Genomic DNA, 20,000 nt, shown 5'->3' on the forward strand with positions numbered 1-20,000 from the left:
CTGAAACTGCTAAAGCTCGCTGAAAGCTACTGTGATAAAAGCTGCTGAAATTTTTTCCAACATTGGGGATGATGATCCCATTGCTTTCGATTATAATGGTTTGAATTTTGATGATTGCCACATCTCTGAAGTTATAAAGTTCTTGCAAAAACTTGCTAAAAGTCCTAATGCTAGTGCTATAAATTTGGCTTTCACGCAACATATTACAAATGCTCTCATAAAAGCTAGAGAAGAGAAACTAGAGCGCGAAACCTCTATTCCTAAAAAGCTAGAGGATGGTTGGGAGCCCATCATTAAGTTGAAGGTTAAAGATTTTGATTGTAATGCTTTATGTGATCTTGGTGCAAGTATTTCCGTTATGCCTAAGAAAATTTATAATATGCTTAACTTGCCACCGCTGAAAAATTGTTATTTGGATGTTAATCTTGCTGATCATTCTACAAAGAAACCTTTGGGGAAAGTTGATAATGTTCGCATTACCGTTAACAATAACCTTGTCCCCATTGATTTTGTTGTCTTGGATATTGAATGCAATGCATCTTGTCCCATTATATTGGGAAGACCTTTTCTTCGAACTGTTGGTGCTATCATTGATATGAAGGAAGGTAATATAAAATATCAATTTCCTCTCAAGAAAGGTATGGAACACTTCCCTAGAAAGAGAATGAAGTTACCTTTTGATTCTATTATGAGAACAAATTATGATGTTGACACTTCGTCTCTTGATAATACTTGATACACACTTTCCGCGCCTAGCTGAAAGGCGTTAAAGAAAAGCGCTTATGGGAGACAACCCATGTTTTTACCTACAGTACTTTGTTTTTATTTTGTGTCTTGGAAGTTGTTTACTACTGTAGCAACCTCTCCTTATCTTAGTTTTATGTTTTGTTGTGCCAAGTAAAGTCTTTGATAGTAAAGTAAGTACTAGATTTGGATTACTGCACAGTTCCAGATTTCTTTGCTGTCACGAATCTGGGTCTACCTCCCTGCAGGTAGCTCAGAAAATTAAGCCAATTTACGTGCATGATCCTCAGATATGTACGCAACTTTCATTCAATTTGAGAATTTTCATTTGAGCAAGTCTGTTGGCCTAATAAAATTCGTCAATACGAACTGTTCTGTTTTGACAGATTCTGCCTTTTATTTCGCATTGCCTCTTTTGCTATGTTGGATGAATTTCTTTGATCCATTAATATCCAGTAGCTTTATGCAATGTCCAGAAGTGTTAAGAATGATTGTGTCACCTCTAAATATGTTAATTTTTTATTGTCACTAACCCTCTAATGAGTTGTTCTAAGTTTGGTGTGGAGGAAGTTTTCAAGGATCAAGAGAGGAGTATGATGCAACATGATCAAGGAGAGTGAAAGCTCTAAGCTTGGGGATGCCCCGGTGGTTCACCCCTGCATATATCAAGAAGACTCAAGCGTCTAAGCTTGGGGATGCCCAAGGCATCCCCTTCTTCATCGACAACATTATCAGGTTCCTCCCCTGAAACTATATTTTTATTCCATCACATCTTATGTGCTTTGCTTGGAGCGTCGGTTTGTTTTTGTTTTTTGTTTTGTTTGAATAAAATGGATCCTAGCATTCACTTTATGGGAGAGAGACACGCTCCGCTGTAGCATATGGACAAGTATGTCCTTAGTTTCTACTCATAGTATTCATGGCGAAGTTTCTCCTTCGTTAAATTGTTATATGGTTGGAATTGGAAAATGATACATGTAGTAATTGCTATTAATGTCTTGGGTAATGTGATACTTGGCAATTGTTGTGCTCATGTTTAAGCTCTTGCATCATATGCTTTGCACCCATTAATGAAGAAATACATAGAGCATGCTAAAATTTGGTTTGCATATTTGGTTTCTCTAAGGTCTAGATAATTTCTAGTATTGAGTTTGAACAACAAGGAAGACGGTGTAGAGTCTTATAACGTTTTCAATATGTCTTTTATGTGAGTTTTGCTGCACCGGTTCATCCTTGTGTTTGTTTCAAATAAGCCTTGCTAGCCTAAACCTTGTATCGAGAGGGAATACTTCTCATGCATCCAAATACTTGAGCCAACCACTATGCCATTTGTGTCCACCATACCTACCTACTACATGGTATTTTCCGCCATTCCAAAGTAAATTGCTTGAGTGCTACCTTTAAAATTCCATCATTCACCTTTGCAATATATAGCTCATGGGACAAATAGCTTAAAAACTATTGTGGTATTGAATATGTAATTATGCACTTTATCTCTTATTAAGTTGCTTGTTGTGCGATAACCATGTTCACTGGGGACGCCATCAACTACTCTTTGTTGAATTTCATGTGAGTTGCTATGCATGTTCGTCTTGTCTGAAGTAAGAGAGATCTACCACCTTATGGTTAAGCATGCATATTGTTAGAGAAGAACATTGGGCCGCTAACTAAAGCCATGATCCATGGTGGAAGTTTCAGTTTTGGACAAATATCCTCAATCTCATATGAGAAAATTATTAATTGTTGTTACATGCTTATGCATAAAAGAGGAGTCCATTATCTGTTGTCTATGTTGTCCCGGTATGGATGTCTAAGTTGAGAATAATCAAAAGCGAGAAATCCAATGCGAGCTTTCTCCTTAGACCTTTGTACAGGCGGCATAGAGGTACCCCTTTGTGACACTTGGTTAAAACATGTGCATTGTGATGATCCGGTAGTCCAAGCTAATTAGGACAAGGTGCGGGCACTATTAGTACACTATGCATGAGGCTTGCAACTTATAAGATATAATTTACATGATACATATGCTTTATTACTACCGTTGACAAAATTGTTTCATGTTTTCAAAATCAAAGCTCTAGCACAAATATAGCAATCGATGCTTTTCCTCTATGGAGGACCATTCTTTTACTTTCAATGTTGAGTCAGTTCACCTATTTCTCTCCACCTCAAGAAGCAAACACTTGTGTGAACTGTGCATTGATTCCTACATACTTGCATATTGCACTTACTATATTACTCTATGTTGACAATATCCATGAGATATACATGTTACAAGTTGAAAGCAACCGCTGAAACTTAATCTTCCTTTGTATTGCTTCAATGCTTTTACTTTGAATTATTGCTTTATGAGTTAACTCTTATGCAAGACTTATTGATGCTTGTCTTGAAGTGCTATTCATGAAAAGTCTTTGCTTTATGATTCACTTGTTTACTCATGTCATATACATTGTTTTGATCGCTGCATTCACTACATATGCTTTACAAATAGTATGATCAAGGTTATGATGGCATGTCACTCCAGAAATTATCTGTGTTATCGTTTTACCTTCTCGGGACGAGCAGAACTAAGCTTGGGGATGCTGATACGTCTCCGACGTATCGATAATTTCTTATGTTCCATGCCACATTATTGATGGTATCTACATGTTTTATGCACACTTTATATCATATTCGTGCATTTTCTGGAACTAACCTATTAACAAGATGCCGAAGTGCCAGTTGCTGTTTTCTGCTGTTTTTGGTTTCAGAAATCCTAGTAACGAAATATTCTCGGAATTGGACGAAATCAACGCCCAGGGTCCTATTTTGCCACGAAGCTTCCAGAAGTCCGAAGAGGAGACGAAGAGGGGCCACGAGGGGGCCACACCCTAGGGCGGCGCGGCCCCCCCTTGGCCGCGCGGCCCTGTGGTGTGGGGCCCTCGTGCCGCCTCCTGACCTGCCCTTCCGCCTACTTAAAGCCTCCGTCGCGAAACCCCCAGTACCGAGAGCCACGATACGGAAAACCTTCCAGAGACGCCGCCGCCGCCGATCCCATCTCGGGGGATCCAGGAGATCGCCTCCGGCACCCTGCCGGAGAGGGGATTCATCTCCCGGAGGACTCTACGCCACCATGGTCGCCTCCGGAGTGATGTGTGAGTAGTCTACCCCTGGACTATGGGTCCATAGCAGTAGCTAGATGGTTGTCTTCTCCCCATTGTGATTCATTGTCGGATCTTGTGAGCTGCCTAACATGATCAAGATCATCTATCTGTAATTCTATATGTTGCGTTTGTTGGGATCCGATGAATAGAGAATACTTGTTATGTTGATTATCAAAGTTATGTCTATGTGTTGTTTATGATCTTGCATGCTCTCCGTTATTAGTAGATGCTCTGGCCAAGTTGATGCTAGTAACTCCAAGAGGGAGTATTTATGCTCGATAGTGGGTTCATGTCTCCGTGAATCTGGAGGGGTGACAAGAACCTCTAAGGTTATGGATGTGCTGTTGCCACTAGGGATAAAACATTGGTGAAATGTACAAGGATGTAGTCACTAATTACATTACGCGCAATAATTAATGCAATTGTCTGTTGTTAGAAACTTAATACCGGAGGGGTTCGGATGATAACTTTGAAGGTGGACTTTTTAGGCATAGATGCATGCTGGATGGCGGTCTATGTACTTTGTCGTAATGCCCAATTAAATCTCACTATACTCATCATAATATGTATGTGCATGGTCATGCCCTCTTTATTTGTCAATTGCCCAACTGTAATTTGTTCACCCAACATGCTGTTTATCTTATGGGAGAGACACCTCTAGTGAACTGTGGACCCCGGTCCAATTCTCTATACTAAAATACAATCTACTGCAATACTTGTTCTACTGTTTTCTGCAAACAATCATCTTCCACACAATACGGTTAATCCTTTGTTACAGCAAGCCGGTGAGATTGACAACCTCACTGTTTCGTTGGGGCAAAGTACTTTGGTTGTGTTGTGCAGGTTCCACGTTGGCGTCGGAATCCCTGGTGTTGCGCCGCACTACATCCCGCCGCCATCAACCTTCAACGTGCTTCTTGGCTCCTCCTGGTTCGATAAACCTTGGTTTCTTTCTGAGGGAAAACTTGCTGCTGTGCGCATCATACCTTCCTCTTGGGGTTCCCAACGAACGTGTGAGTTACACGCCATCAATGCCATAGGGCATATGTGAGGGTTTTTAGGGTTTTGCATTTTATGTATTTTCTTCCTCTTTGTTTGATTTGGTTGGTGATCTTCATATGATCACGTTAGGGTTTTAGAGCATGCCAAATACAAGTAATAACAATCATCATGGCATATCAATCAAATGCACAAGTCCTATGCATGGTACTATATGCAAATAGAAAAGTTTTTGTTGGTTTGAAATTTTGCTTTCTGGAATTCTCTAACTTTCTTTTTATTGAAATTTGGGGTGTTACACTTGGCCGCACCCCTTTGAGAGCCGGCGCCCAAGCCCCCTCTCCCCAAACCCTAGCTACCTCTCCTCCACCACCTCTCCCGCATATGCATAGCGAAGCTCCGCCGGAGATCTCCATCGACACTGCCACCACGCCGTCGTGCTGTCGGGATTCCAAGGAGGATCTACTACTTCCGCTGCCCCCTGGAACGGGGAGAAGGACGTCGTCTTCATCAACACTGAACGTGTGACCGAGTACGGAGGTGCTGCCCGATCGTGGCACCGTGATCAAGATCTTCTACGCGCTTTTGCAAGCGGCAAGTGATCGTCTACCGCAGCAATAAGAGCCTACTCTTATAGGCTTTGGAAATCTTCAAGGGTGAGTCTTGATCATCCCCTCGATGCTACCGTCTTCTAGATTGCATCTTGGCTTGGATTGCGTTCTCGCGGTAGGAAAATTTTTGTTTTCTATGCAACGAATCCCTACAGTCCTGTCTCTTGAAGTAGTTGTTGACTCCTCGGTCTTCGAGTTGCACTGTAGATCCTCATTCGATGCCTCCATATCTAAGCAGGGGATTTAAGAGTGGGATGAGTACGAGCGTACTCAACAAGTTCATTATAGGAAAGAAGTGTTTAATGCACTAGCTACGGCATTAGACCAGAAAGTCTAATACCAATGCAGGTTTTCATAACCATTTCTTCAAAAGGTTGCTTTTATTCAGAAGAACTATGTCCGTCAGCCTTCACCGGTTTACTAGAACTTCATGGAGCTCCTTTCCGGCCGCGTTCGCAGTTCCATATCCCGGAACAGGGAGTGCCAGGTCACGGTTTATTACACTCTGCAGAGGTGTGTTGCTTTACCCATAAGAGATCTTAACCTTGGTGCCAACCGAGCCGCGTGCTCGTCCACACTTCCTTTGGTGTGAGGCCCGGTATAAGGTCATAGCCAACCATATTCCTCCGCTACCTCGCACACCCACCCTTTGCTGCATCCCCGACCCTGGGTCCTCGCCGGTCCCATTATTCCCGTATTTCAGGGTGGACCCCGACCACGACGACAGTCTGGGATCGAACCAAACTCCTTCGCCGGCAGATGCAACCCCTCATAGACCGCAATACCGTGGGGACTTCAATGGCTTCCCCAACCTACCGCTTGCACTTCGGCGACAAGTATGCTACGGACAAAGTCGTGGGGACTTCAATTGGCTTCCCCAGCCTACCGCTTGCCCCGACAGATGACAAGTGTCTACGGTAAAGCGCGTCCGTTGATGTACAAGAGGTGGAAATACGATTGACTATTCCGTCCCACTCCAGATCTTATGGTTAACACGGGTATTACGGCACAAGAATCACTGGACGACATTTGTTGTTTAATCCTAGATGGATATAAACCTTTGCAATGGAACCTCCACCATATCAACACAATCCATGGTTCCATTGCCCACCAAATAGTCATATTCATAGTTATGAAAATAGTGGTTTTGGTTTTTATGCAATAGTGATAAACATAGTACTTTGCAAGTAATTTGGTAAAAATACTCAAATGACATGACCAAGCGATGAACTTGCCTTTCTTGACTGCAAGATTATGCAGGCAAGGTCTTCGATACGCAATAACTCCAAATTCTGAAATAGCATCATCGTCCGGTAAGGACGATGTTTAAAAGATTGGCAAGGATGCAATAATGCATAAGTATGAGATGCAATCGTTCTAAGCGTGACCTAACCCCGAGGATTTAAGATCAGTGAGTGGTAATGATTAGTTCAGGGTGTGTTGCACTTTTAGAGTGATTCACAAACAAGGTTCTTATTCAGGGTTGTGTTGTTTTAGAATCACAAGCATATGGTAAAATGCATAGAAAAATCATATACACCCAGGAATAGTAGTTGTATAATAAGTAAAGAGCAGTTGTCAATTTTATGTCTTGTAGTGCATGGTTGATGATTACTTATTATAAAATTCTAAAGAATAACTTTTGAAGAACATGTTATTTAATAAAGAACAAGTATGATTATTAGATTTGTGGGGTTCTATGGTTTTCTATGGTTCTGATTGGTTTCTGGAGTAAGAATGGGATGGATCCCAACAATGTTGGATTCATCAGTTACTAGAGATTGTATGGTTGAATTAAGCCTAAACATCCTAAGCAATTATTCATACAAGGTTGCTATCAAGATTGGTTCATCTTGTTGGTGATAGCTAGCTAGGGTTTATAGGTCCTTATAAGCAGGGTTGATGATGATTCTTTATTTACTTCAAAAGAATAACTTTTGAAGAACATACTTCTTTAATAATAAGAAGTATATCAATTAGGGTTGAGGTGGTCTAGGTTTTACTGTTGGTTCTTATTATATGAGGAATAATTGGCTCCTAAATAGGATGGTTGATAAGTATCCAACACTAGTAGGGTTTAGCGGAATATGGTTAGGTAATGCTCAAGATTTGGTATAGTTGCTCCTGAGGTTCATCACATTTGTGTGATGCTAAGCATGGATAACTAAGTTTGGTGTCTCGGAAGATAGGAACTAGGGTTGGTCCTATTTGATCAGCTAGGTTTGATTAAGATGAACACATGGAATGCTAAACTGTTAGTGATAGGGTTCTACATTTGATGTGGTCATGGCAAATATTTAGTTGCTACTATGGTTATATGACTATTATTGAAGTAATATGATCACATGTTTTAACCTAGGGTTTAGGTTTGGAAACCATTTAGGGTTCATATGAAGTAATGGAGCTAGGTTCTAAATGGCATTAGGGTTTTAGGATTCCACATGAAATTATGAACTACTATTTTATGTATAATGGAGTTAGGGTTTCCTAATCTACCATATAGTTATTAGGTAATAACTTCATTATAAGGTTGAAGTTATTAATCACTTTGAATTAAACATAAAATTGAATTTGGCATTTTTTAATGAATTAATAATTAAGTTAATTATTAATCAGGGTTTAAATTCCAATATTAAGGATTAAATAAGTTACAAATAAAGAAAATTAGTGTTAATGTTTTCTTTATTTATTTACTGGTTTTTATTTAATTTGGAAAGTTTTCCTAATTATTGAATTTTAATTGAATTTAGAATTAATAAATAAGGCTTAAATAACAAGTATTAAATAACTGAATTTCTATTAAAAATAAAATTTTGATTTTATATTTTTATTGGATAGATTTTTCTTTTCTAAGAATTTTGTTATCGTATTTTTCTGAGTTATAATGAATTTCCTAAATATTTGCAAAGTTTCAGCAATTATTGAATTTGAAATAAAACTGAAACTGACTAAACGTACCCGGACAGATACCACCCACAGTCTATGACTGGTGGGGCCGTGTCCACCCCATCAGCCACGGGGCTTTGACCAAGTCAAAATTGCCACCGTGGCGTCGGGGCTGTTGACCGGCGGCAATTGGCGGGGGTCGCCGGCGCTCGGGTGCTCCCGCGGGGGCGTGCAGGGGCGCGTTGGAAAGAGCTCACGGAGGCGGACCATCTGGTGGTGGCGCCGCTCCGGTTTGGTCACCGGAGCGAGCTCACCGGCGGGGCCGAGTGGCGGCGCTCGCAGTCGGATGATGCTACGGCGATGCAGGGGGTGAGGGAGAGGGATAGGAGGCGCTGGGGACTCAGTAGCTCACCACGATCCTGATGGAAGCGACGGCAGGGTTGGAGGAGCTCTAGGTCGCCGGAATCGACTGCTCCGGCCGTCGGAGAGGACGAGCCCGACGTCGACTCTCCGGGGCTTCTCAGTACGATTCCCTCCGTAGGCTGGGCATGTCGAGGGTGGCGGTGATGATGGCATCAACGGCGGTTCCCGGGGATGCTCCGAACGGCGGCAATGATCGACGGCCGGGCTACTAGGTTTTTGGTTTGGGGCGGAATTGAAGCAGAGGGGGAAGAAATTGAGCTAGGGTTCGTCCTGGGGTTTAGGCGCTCGGACGATCCTCGTCACGTCGTCGTTCAAGGAGGAGGTGCCAGCGAGAGGGGAAAATGGAGCACGTTGTCGTGCTATCCTCCATGCCGAAGGAGAGGATGAGGACGATCCCCCTCTCGTTGATATTTCAACGAAGGGGTATGGGCTGTTGTTGGGCTGGTGCTTGGGCCGTGGTGCTGGGCTGCTCTGCAGGCTGCTGCTGGGCTGGGGTGGTCCGAGAGGTAAGCCTCCCCTTTTTCTTAATTTTCTTTTCTATTTTCTTTTTTTCTGTTTTGTAATTGCTTATTTAATTTCATTTTTGAATTCAATCTCCTTTGTAGGATTTGCTTGTTTGAATTACTGCTGAAATACATTCAAAACATTTAAAAGATTGTTGTGGTGTATTAACAAATTTTAATATGATTCCTAGAACATTTGTTAATTAAATACTATTTGGCTTTGACTTAAGTTCCCACATGACATGAATGTGAATATCATCTTGGAAGGATTCAAAGTAGTTTCCAAATGATATAGTTCTTATTTGATGAGATGTAGAGTTTTATTGGTTATTACTTTGCAAGAAACAATTTCATGGTAATATTTATTATTGAATTGCAAATAAGAAGGTGGCTTTAATGGCATGATTTCATGTACTAAAATGTGTCTAAGGATTTGACCTCTTATTTGGGAATGTTGTCACTTGCACATAATTTTATGTGAGCACTTTCTTGTTAAGGTTTTGTAGATTTGATTATAACCATATTGCAAAGGTGGTACTGGATTAGATTTAATAACACCTTTTGAATGGCCTGTAGTAGACATTCCTCTCATCATGGTTGGGTCTGGTTGATAATGATAAGTGGTTGGTCACCACCTATGGTTTTAATTATAAAGTTTGGCACTAGATTAATCTTAAGTTCCATATTTAAGCACAAGCTTTAACTAGTGAATAATTCTAGGATTCTCATCATATTTACCTAATGGCAATTAGTTTGAATCTCAATTGTGGCCTGGTTTTATATTATGATCATCATAGTGATACATAAACTAGGGTTGAGATATAACTCTGGTTTATGGAATTGGAATGACCTCATATTGCATTTGTTAGGGCTTAATCTCCCCTAACCATGGTAATATGGTTACTTGCTTCATAATTCATGTGCTCCTTTAGCTACTAAGGATATGAGAATTGGTGTTATCTTATACCAATAGACTTTTATTATTATCCTTAATCTATTGTTGAAGTAACTAAAGTAGTTATAGTTCTTTTTATAGTTAACTTTGGTCATATGGATGGATGGTTTCTCACCATATTGAGTATGGAGTTTTACTCTAAGGTTTTCTTAGGTTCTTTAATTTATGTAATATAGATATGGTAGGATTTTACTTATGATCACCAAGTGGTTCACAAGTAAAGGTTGAAATCTAAGCCTAGGGTTGCTTATTATTGATCTCCTTATAATTTCATGTGGCTAATGATATCTGCTTATCCTATTAGGGTTTAACTTATCCTCACATACTTCAAGAGCTTGATCATGGTTAAACATGATCCACTTGTTCTTGATATCTTTACCTCAAGTTCTTAGGGTTTATGATCATCACTCAATTTATAATGATCAAGGTTTGGCTTCCTAAATTATTTCTAATGGAATGGGTTCTCACTTCCATGATCAAGCATTGTCTTGATCAACTAGGATATGTCACTTCTATTTTACTTCCTAGGATGGTCATGGTCATGGTTGTCTCAATAGTTTTATATCCCAGGAAAATGCCTGAGATATTTACTTAAAGTTCTCTCAAGAACTGATGATTTAACCATTTGGATATTTGAATAGATAGAACTAGGATTAGTATGGATGGTCTCTCTCATTTGGGAAGGACTTCAATGCTAACCTAATATTAGGCTCCATAGAGGTTGATGTGATCATCAAGATCTATGTTTAACATCAATGGTTATCTCTCTCTAGGGTTGTCTTGAAGATGATGATTTGAATACTTGGATGTATATCCAAGGTTTAACTCAAGGTTTGTTATTGCTTCTTTAATAATTATGATAGAACTCTCACCTCTCTAGGTTTGATGTAAAACTATTTGGAATAGGAAAGAATATATATTTCTTAAGTTGAATCTCCTTGTCTTGTTTCCAAGGTTAAAGTAGAATGGATATCATAGGGTTTATGATAACTGCATGGATTAGTTTAAGACATGGAGAAGATAAGTGAAGAATGGTTACTCCAATTATTGTTACTTGATTTCCAATTAAATGGATGTTCATATGTTGTGGCAAGTATTACCATAGTATAATCTTTTATAAGATCAAGCAATTGATCATTGAGTAAAGTGTTGTTGTGTTGATTATTAGTTCCATTTGATCTAACCCCTTAGATCAAATCATCTCTACCCAAAACAATGTTTTAACCAAAGTCACATTGAGGTTTATAGCGCTTGACTTGATGAGCTACATCAATTCCACCAAGGTCAAGTGAAACTTCAGTTACTGTGACTGTTTTACTTTAAAGCGCGAAAATTCCCCAGATTTTCTATGCATGAATGCAATGCACACATCTATTTCCTCTATTTTTGTAACCCCAATACCTGGGATATTACACGTGGCGTCGCCATTAACCTGGTTGGCGGAGGTGGGCAGCCGCTCGGCAGGCGAGGCATCGTCGCCATTAGTGGCGCAGTGTGCCGAAGCGATGCAGCGACGCAGCTTTACAGTCGCTGGCGCGTTTGAGAAGACGCATCGACGCAGGGTCGCTGCCAGGCGGGCCAGCCGAAACGTCCGCCAGACACGAGCGGACGTTTCCGGACGTCCGCAGAGACGCATTGCTGGCGCATATTTGGGCCAGGTTTGCGTCTCCACGGACGGCCCGGTCACTTTGCGTCGCCCCGCTGGAACAGGCCCCAGACGCATTTCCGGTCACGGCGGACGAAAACGGTCGCTGAGCGTCCGTTTGCGTCGCGCCGCTGGAGATGCCCTGAGTGCAGATGTTCTATAGGCCTGCTTTTCCAAGATGTATTTTGAACGGTAAAATATACTTTTTGATCAGCAACCACTCCGTTAATATCATGGTGTTAATTTATACGACCGCAAGAAAAAAATTACTCATATAACACAAATGCTAGGAGAAAAGAACTTAATTATCTGTCCAAATATTAACCTGTCAAAATACATATACAAGAATAAAGGGGGTAATGGTACATTTCTTTTATGCCCAAGTTGGCCTTATCAACGTTGGTCTGGCCACTTTTTTTTTTTTTTTTTTTTTTTTTTTTTGGCACGGCCTCGTTTTTCCAATGCATCGTCCAAAAAATGCACCGCCGCCATGCACATTGGGTTGGGTTAGCCAATCATCGATTTTATGGCACCTAACCAAATAGCAATGGTGGTCGGCTGTCATGTCAACTTTTGGTATGGGTAACTACGCCTCCAAACCAAATGAGCCCTAAGGTTTAAGGCCAAAATAATTAGATTGTGTTTGGTAACAATAGATTAGGTAATTATAGCAAACAATGGAAAACAAGAGAAACATAGATGTTATGCAAACCTTACTAACTATGGCTACGGATATCAATCATCTACACTCTCTAGACACTAATAGCTCTAATCCAGCTTCATATCCTCTTGTGTGGGGCAGTTGTTATATTTTAAAAAAAATACCACGGCATAAATAAAATTTTAAAAATACTTGTTGCTTTGGTGCTTGTTACTAGTTTTGGGACGGTTACCTCTATGTGAAGACTAGGTGGATAGGATACAATTTTAGTCCCGCCTCAACTAGGTAAATAGGATACAATTGTAAATGAGAAAAGCAATTGAGAAGAAAAAAAATACTAACACACTTGAGATAGAAAAAAGACACTATTGAGAAGGATATAGGTGGTTGAAGTTGAGAAGAAAATGGGTTGAGAAGAAAATTTCCAATTGGAAAGACGCAACCGAAAAAATCCACATTTGAAAGGACACATTTGAGAAGAAAAAAATATAATTGATTAAACTGTTTACTAGATTTGCATGACTCAAACATATATTAGTTGGCAATCCGCAAAATAATGCAACCGCTTTTTTCCTTTATTGTGGATGCGCTCACCTAGTTATAAGGTGGAGGGAGTGATTATGGTTAGCCTAAGCCTACTTGGACGAGCAACTGGTAGTATATTCTATTACCCCCGGTCTGAATTATAATTTTTTTTTAGAATGCTAGTTTATTTTTTTATGGCTGCTTGTACTCCCTCCGTCTCATTAAACTTGTCTAAAAAATATCTAAATTTAGATGTATCTACATACTAGATATTGTATAGATACATCCAAATTTTAATAAATTTTAAAAAAAATCGTGAGACGGAGAGAGCATTTTGAAACAGAGATAATACTTTATAAAGTGTGGATTCTCCAGATTTTCTGCCTAGTAATAAGAGCTTTAGGTGTTTTAATTAGTAAGACCTGCTCTCTTCATCAAAACCATTCGTGAAAGCTCAACTTGCATACTAACTATTATCCTCCTTCGTGGACTACTTCAAACATTGACCAAGTCAGCGCACCCAATGATGATCAAGCCTGAGAGAGAAGAACAAGAAGAGAAGCATGATCAAATCATGCGTGGAGAGGACAAGTCATAGAAAACAAGACAACAGCCAACTTTGTCAAGGATGGGGGCAAATCATGTGTTGATGCATGCCCAATTAGTGTTAGGACTGTGCACACATAGCAACGGACATACTAGTACAAAACAGTTCGTGGGTTGGACAATCTCTTCATGCAATATACTACTAGTACTCATAGATTAAACTAGTAACTCCAACGACAAAGCGACAAGACGAAGTCTATAGTTTAAAATTTTGTGCTGACTTGTATAGGAGCTGTAATTAACATTTCCATGTTACAACCACGAAATGATGATTTACACCGAATTATCTCTATAACAAGCACATCAACAGCTCAACCATATACACTGTAGCGCGACATTTCCATGGACTGATCTGACCGGTACAAATAGTACGCACATGAATCGTAATCTACCATTTTAATTTGGTGCTAGCACTAACCGTTGCATGCTGGAATCAACACCATCATAAGCACACCAAATTAAGCTTAAACATATGTTACACACTTACACTGTCTCCACCAACGCCCCCAAAACTATTCGGCAACAACATTGAAATGGACGTTTTCGGAGCGGCAGCACACGTTGTGGCTCTATTGGGACCGGCTGCCCGGCATCGCTCCCAATATGATCTACCAAAAAAAAGGAAAAATTCCAAACAAACCGACGATAGTTCTTTTTTTTTTGCGAGTAAAAGAGTCTGATATTAATCCAACAAAGGTACAGGAAGGAACACAGAAGAAAAGAAATTACAACAAGGCCCTCCTGCACCTCGACCACGCCGGCGACGCGGAGCTATCGGTGGCGCGCCGCCGCATCTGCTTCCCTGGGAGCCTTGGATCAGAAGCAGTCCCCTAGCAGACGGGAAGTCGCCGAGCACCGGACACAGGGGACCTACCCCGGAGGTCGCCAACGTCGTCGCCCCGAATCGCATCATCCTCTTCCACGAGATCTTCGGAAACCGGATCCGCCGTCCCACGGAAGCCGGCAAGGGGAAATCGCCCACGGCCGCTCCGTAGAGCTGTGAGCGCGATGGAGATGGTAGATCGACTGCAGAACTCCGCGGAGCGCCGCCGACGAAGAGGAAGACCACCACCTGCAAAGGCAACACCGGCCGCGCCACCTCCTCCCCGACGCCACCGGCTGGATACCTAAGACATCCTACAATATGTACACGTCGCAAATCGGGGTTCCCCCGTCCTCCCGCCGCCGGAACGGCCAACGGAGGGCGAGGCTGATGAGGACATCCCTACCTCACTACTACCTCTGTCATTACCAACTGAAGATGAACCTGATGTGAAGCTCAAGTCCAATGAAGTTCGGATTGGACCTATTACAAGGGCTCGTGCGAAGCTACTTAAACAACAGGTGAACTTGTTCCTAAACGATACTTTGATTGATGAGAACTTTATACTACCTGAGTCTTGTTATTTATGTATCATCAGGTATGAAGAGAAGACAAGCATCGCACGAGGAGGAGAGGAGCAGCTGGACGTGAAGAAGGACGTCAAGATGGACGTGGAGCTGGACATGGAGCTGGACATGAAGATATCCCATGGACGCGCGAGGGAGGAGCGGGAGACATGCGCGAGAAGGGGAGACGCAGTCCAGGCCGGCCCAGTACCCGGTCAGACCGGCAGCCACGCCGGCGCGCCCGGTCCCTGGCCCGGTCCGACCGGGCGGCACGCCGGCCGCACCCCGGCGCCAACCGGACAATCTGCTGACGTAGACCAGACGGGGTACTGAGCCGAAATCAGCCCGTCCGGTCGGCACCCGGTCCCTGGCCCGGTTTCGACCGGCCAGCCCGGTCCCTGACCCAGTCAACCGGGCCCCAGATCGGTCGTGTCCGAGTCTGTCTCGAACAGATCTATTCTAGGTCGGTTATTTACGTACTTTTTCAACCTGAGGTCGCCCCGGACGCCTATATAAGTGCCCAGGACGCCCCCTAGTTGCTTTAGACCACGTTTAAGATAAACCCTAGTTCTTAGTTGTTTGCTCTGCAAAACTATTCACTACTCGGAAAAGCCTTATTGCCGGCGCACCAAAAATGGCTATTGCCGGCGCACCAGAGCCCGCCGGTGGGAACAGGCCGGTGGTAATGAGTTACCGCCGGCGCACCAGCAGGTGCGCCAGCAGTAACATGAATTATCCCTGGCGAACCAGGCCAGGTGCGCCGGCGGTATGATTTTTCATTTTTTTTAAAAGGACGATCTAGATCTAGATCTCGATCTAGATCTACCTCGGGTTCTTCCTCGAAAACCATGAAAGTGGGCATGTCGTTGTTGCGTCGAGGTAGGAGTAGGAGGAGGTGTAGGAGGCCGGAGGTGGAGGTGGAGGAGGTGACCGGAGGTGGAGGAGGATACCGGAGGTGGAGGAAGAGGTGACCGAAGGTGGAGGAGGAGGAGGATTTCACCGTAGGGTGGATGTCACCGGAGTAGGAGGAGGGGGTGGAGGAGGAGGAGGCCCGAGGTGTAGTATGAGGAGGAGGAGGAGTATGTCACCGGAGGGAGGATGTCATCGGAGTAGGAGGAGGATGTCACCGGCGGTGGAGGCTCGAGGTTGAAGTAGCCGGAGGAGGCCCGAGGTTGAGGCCGCCGGAGGAGGTCGTCGTCGTCATCATCGTCGGAGGAGAAGGAGTAGGAGGAGCCCGTCAGGGAGGAGAAGAGAAGGAGGAGGAGGAGAGGAGGAGGAGAAGTGGAAGAGGAGGAGGAGGAGGCTAGTCTGCGCCTATATAGTAGAGGTTACTGCCCGCGCACCTAGTATGGTGGTGCGCCGGGGGTAATTTTTAATTTTTTTCATCCAAATCTAAAACCTCAAAAAACTCTATTTTCCTTTTCGAATTTTGGGAATCAAAAAAATCGGTAAACGGCCATAGGCCGTTGAATTCGAATAGGAAATTTCGCGTAGATCGATTTTGATATAAAAATGTTTTTCATCGGAAGTCGTATGCAACCAGAAAACCGTTTTACCCACGCCATTTTGCATAATATATCGAAATTTATTTTTTCAAAATTTGATGAAAGATAGATTACATAATACCTAGGCAGTTCAAAGTATTATATTTTTTCAATTTTCTATCATTTTCTTTTATTTTTTCGAAAACTGAAAAGGCGATTCCCGGGGGGGAGGGGGGTGGAGAGAAAAATCTGGGCACCTTACCCCCGGCGCACCTCTATGGTGGTGCGCTGGTGGTAAATTGTCTACCACCGGCGCACCACCATAGAGGTGCGCCGGGGGTAAGGTGCCCAGATTTTTTGCTTCCGCCCAGACCTCTTCGAATTTTATTCCCGGCGCACTAAATTTTTTTGTGCGCCGGTAGTATAGGTTCTTCACCGGCGCGGCCTAATATGGCTCGCCGACGGTATTTGCCACCGGCGCGCGTCAATGATGGTGCGCCGGCACTATTCCGTGCAGCTATAGCCTTTTTCCTAGTAGTGATTGAATCCCTACACTATATTGCTTGATATTGTGTAGATCTGAAAGTCTTGTGTGATCTGCTGTTCCATTGGGAATTAGACGATTGCAACTTACCGCTTCGTGGTCGGCGGCTACGTGCGCAAGTGTGTGGAGTTGCGAATATCTTGCAGGGTTGAGAGCTGTTGCATTGGCAACACGGACCAATCGAGAGATCTCGTTGCGTCATATAAGTTATCATCCACTACTTCATTGTGTTTCTCCGCTGCTATCACCCCGTGATCATCATCACCACCGTTGCTTACTGAGAAGATCGGGCCACCCCTTATCAGAGGCAACCGCCTATTCAGCGACGGCGAGGTGGAAATCCTTTGGTCGCTCACAAATCGCCCTTCAGGTACTGTAGACGGGGAAGGGTTACAGTCCAAGGTCCGTTCTCTCTATTTTTGGCGATAGTTCATTCAAACAATTGGGACTTTACATAAGTTTGAACGATTTTTTTGAAAGTAGCTTAACCCTAGATCTAGTAGCGACCGAACACGCACTAGTCTATGCTTCCATCATCCGAACCATCGTCGTTATCGCTGCCATCACAAAAGGACGATGAGAGGTCGTTGCTGCTATATGTGCCGTCATGGCGCCATTGTCGCATGCCGTTGTTGCTGTCGTAGTCGGCGAGGTCGATGAGCGCACGGCACCATTGTCATGCGCCGAGCCGCTGACCACCATTTGTCGAACTCCTTAATTAGTCGCCAACGGAGAGCTTGGCTGGTCCTAGACGTGCTGGCAGGACAATCCGACGTGCCCCCAACCCCAAATTAGATCGATTAATAATCGATTAATCCAGAGTGAAGGCGTGTTTGGGCACATATGGGTACGTGTGTGTATGTGCACGTCGATTTCTTCTTTGGGTGCGCGCAGGGGACGTACGTACGGACAAGGTCGTAGGGTATGCATGTCCGGCGCCTTGCTTATCTAGCCCTAGCAGAGCACATGCGGCCGAGGGATCGGGATCTGGAACCCAACAAACCAACCACCGGGAGTACCTGGCCTCATGGCCTGGCCCCTCTCAGCTAAGGCCAGGTGATCAATGTCATGTGCTAAATTTATTGGAAGAAAAAGAAGAAGTGATCATATCGATGCCATTTCTCTACCACCTGCACTTGGTAATTTCTGAATGTTGGAGGCAGAAATTGCAGCGGGAGCCCCTGTGAGCTTGTGACCGGTAATGCGCCGGCCTGTGCATGATTGTAAGTTTGTTTCAAGGGAGCCTGCAAACTGTCCGCTTGCAGAGCGCGACTGTATCCTTCGGAGATCGATATGCAGCATGCTCACTTTGACTGAAGCACAATACAAATGCAACTGCCGCTGGTACGGACAAATCAAGCAGTGTGTGTCATGCAGCTTGATTAGAAAAGACGCTGTGCTAGCTAACTAGCTAGCTGCCCCTCGTGTATGCAGTGCTACCGTTGGATCTCACATGCATCCAGATTCTGCTGCAGTTCTTCCAAGTATTCTGAAGGAGGAAGAAGGGAAGTCAGAGAGAGAGAGAGAGAGAGAGAGAGAGAGAGAGAGAGAGAGAGGTGGTGGTGGTGAGATACTGAAACGAGAGAGATGCAGCACAGTGACTGGCAATGGCGATGGCTTGTTCTGACCTTTGTCTCGAAGCTGAGAAAAAGATGATACTGCTGCATAGCCTGCGTGCGTGCAGCCGAAACTGCCAAACACAGGCAGCGCTGCCTCTCGCAGCGTCACATGCCGCACAACAGTTGCTATAGTGCGCCGTCCCCTTCCATGAGACTGTGCTGTCCGAACAAAACAACCCACCTGTCCGATCCGGACGTTTGGAACATGGGGACGCGCGAGGATGACATCGAGACCAATGATTCACTCTTTGAGATCTGAATTTAATATAGCGCTCACTTAATACGAAAGAGTTACAAATTCTATACGTGCAAAATACAAACGGCAATTAATAGGAGATGTTTAATGCACTGACACCTTTGCCTGTGTTGCTGAACAACCTGATTGCTACATTAATTGGGGGCAGTGAGATTACATGTTAATGATGCATTAATTTCTCGTTGCATGCATCCACTTTCCCCCTGCTGCGGTTACATGAATCAGTATAAAACTCAAGGAATTTCAGATTTTTTTTCTTCGAGGAATTCTTAAGAAATAATATGCTAATTACTCTGCTGGGAACAAATTCGATTTGTACATTAAATTATATTTTCTGAAAATGAGCCATTTTTACACGTTCTTAAAAACTTATCGAGTTAATTTTATAATTAGAAAATGAGCCATTTTTTGGCATCGAACATAGGCGTACATAACTTTTACATGCCTAAACAAAAGTGGTTAGGGAAATTAAAGTGAGTGACTAGTAGTAGTACTCATTAGAGAGTACTCCCCCTCATGAAATTTAATGGCTGGGACAGATGACCAGAGGGTCAGGTGGCTAGTAGCACTGGAGTAGCTCGCTAGCCCCAGCAACCTGGGTTCGAGTCTCGAGCCCGCGGTTGTTTCTCGCAGCTCCCTCCTTCTATAAAAATATGCCTTGGGTGCTAGAGCCCATAGGTCTCGTTTTTTTTCGAAATTTAATGGCTGGGCATTAAATGGTGATATTTAGACCGGGTGTGATAGCTAGTACTACTACTCATGACTAGTGGGTTCCACCTGACACATCTTTATTGTTTGGAAAAACACTAAACACTGGTTCTAATCGATGTTAATTGAAGCTTGAAAATTGTATTGTTCTAATCATATGGTCTAAAAAAATAAACATCCTTAACAAGAAAATATTCTTACCATTCATGATCATCTTATTGTTTGATAAGTTTAAACTACAAGCATCAATAAGATGAAGCACATGCATAAAAAATGCATTATTATGTTCATACTTAAGA

This window comes from Lolium perenne, chromosome 3, assembly GCF_019359855.2.
Source record: "Lolium perenne isolate Kyuss_39 chromosome 3, Kyuss_2.0, whole genome shotgun sequence".
In the NCBI taxonomy this organism is placed as follows: domain Eukaryota; kingdom Viridiplantae; phylum Streptophyta; class Magnoliopsida; order Poales; family Poaceae; genus Lolium; species Lolium perenne.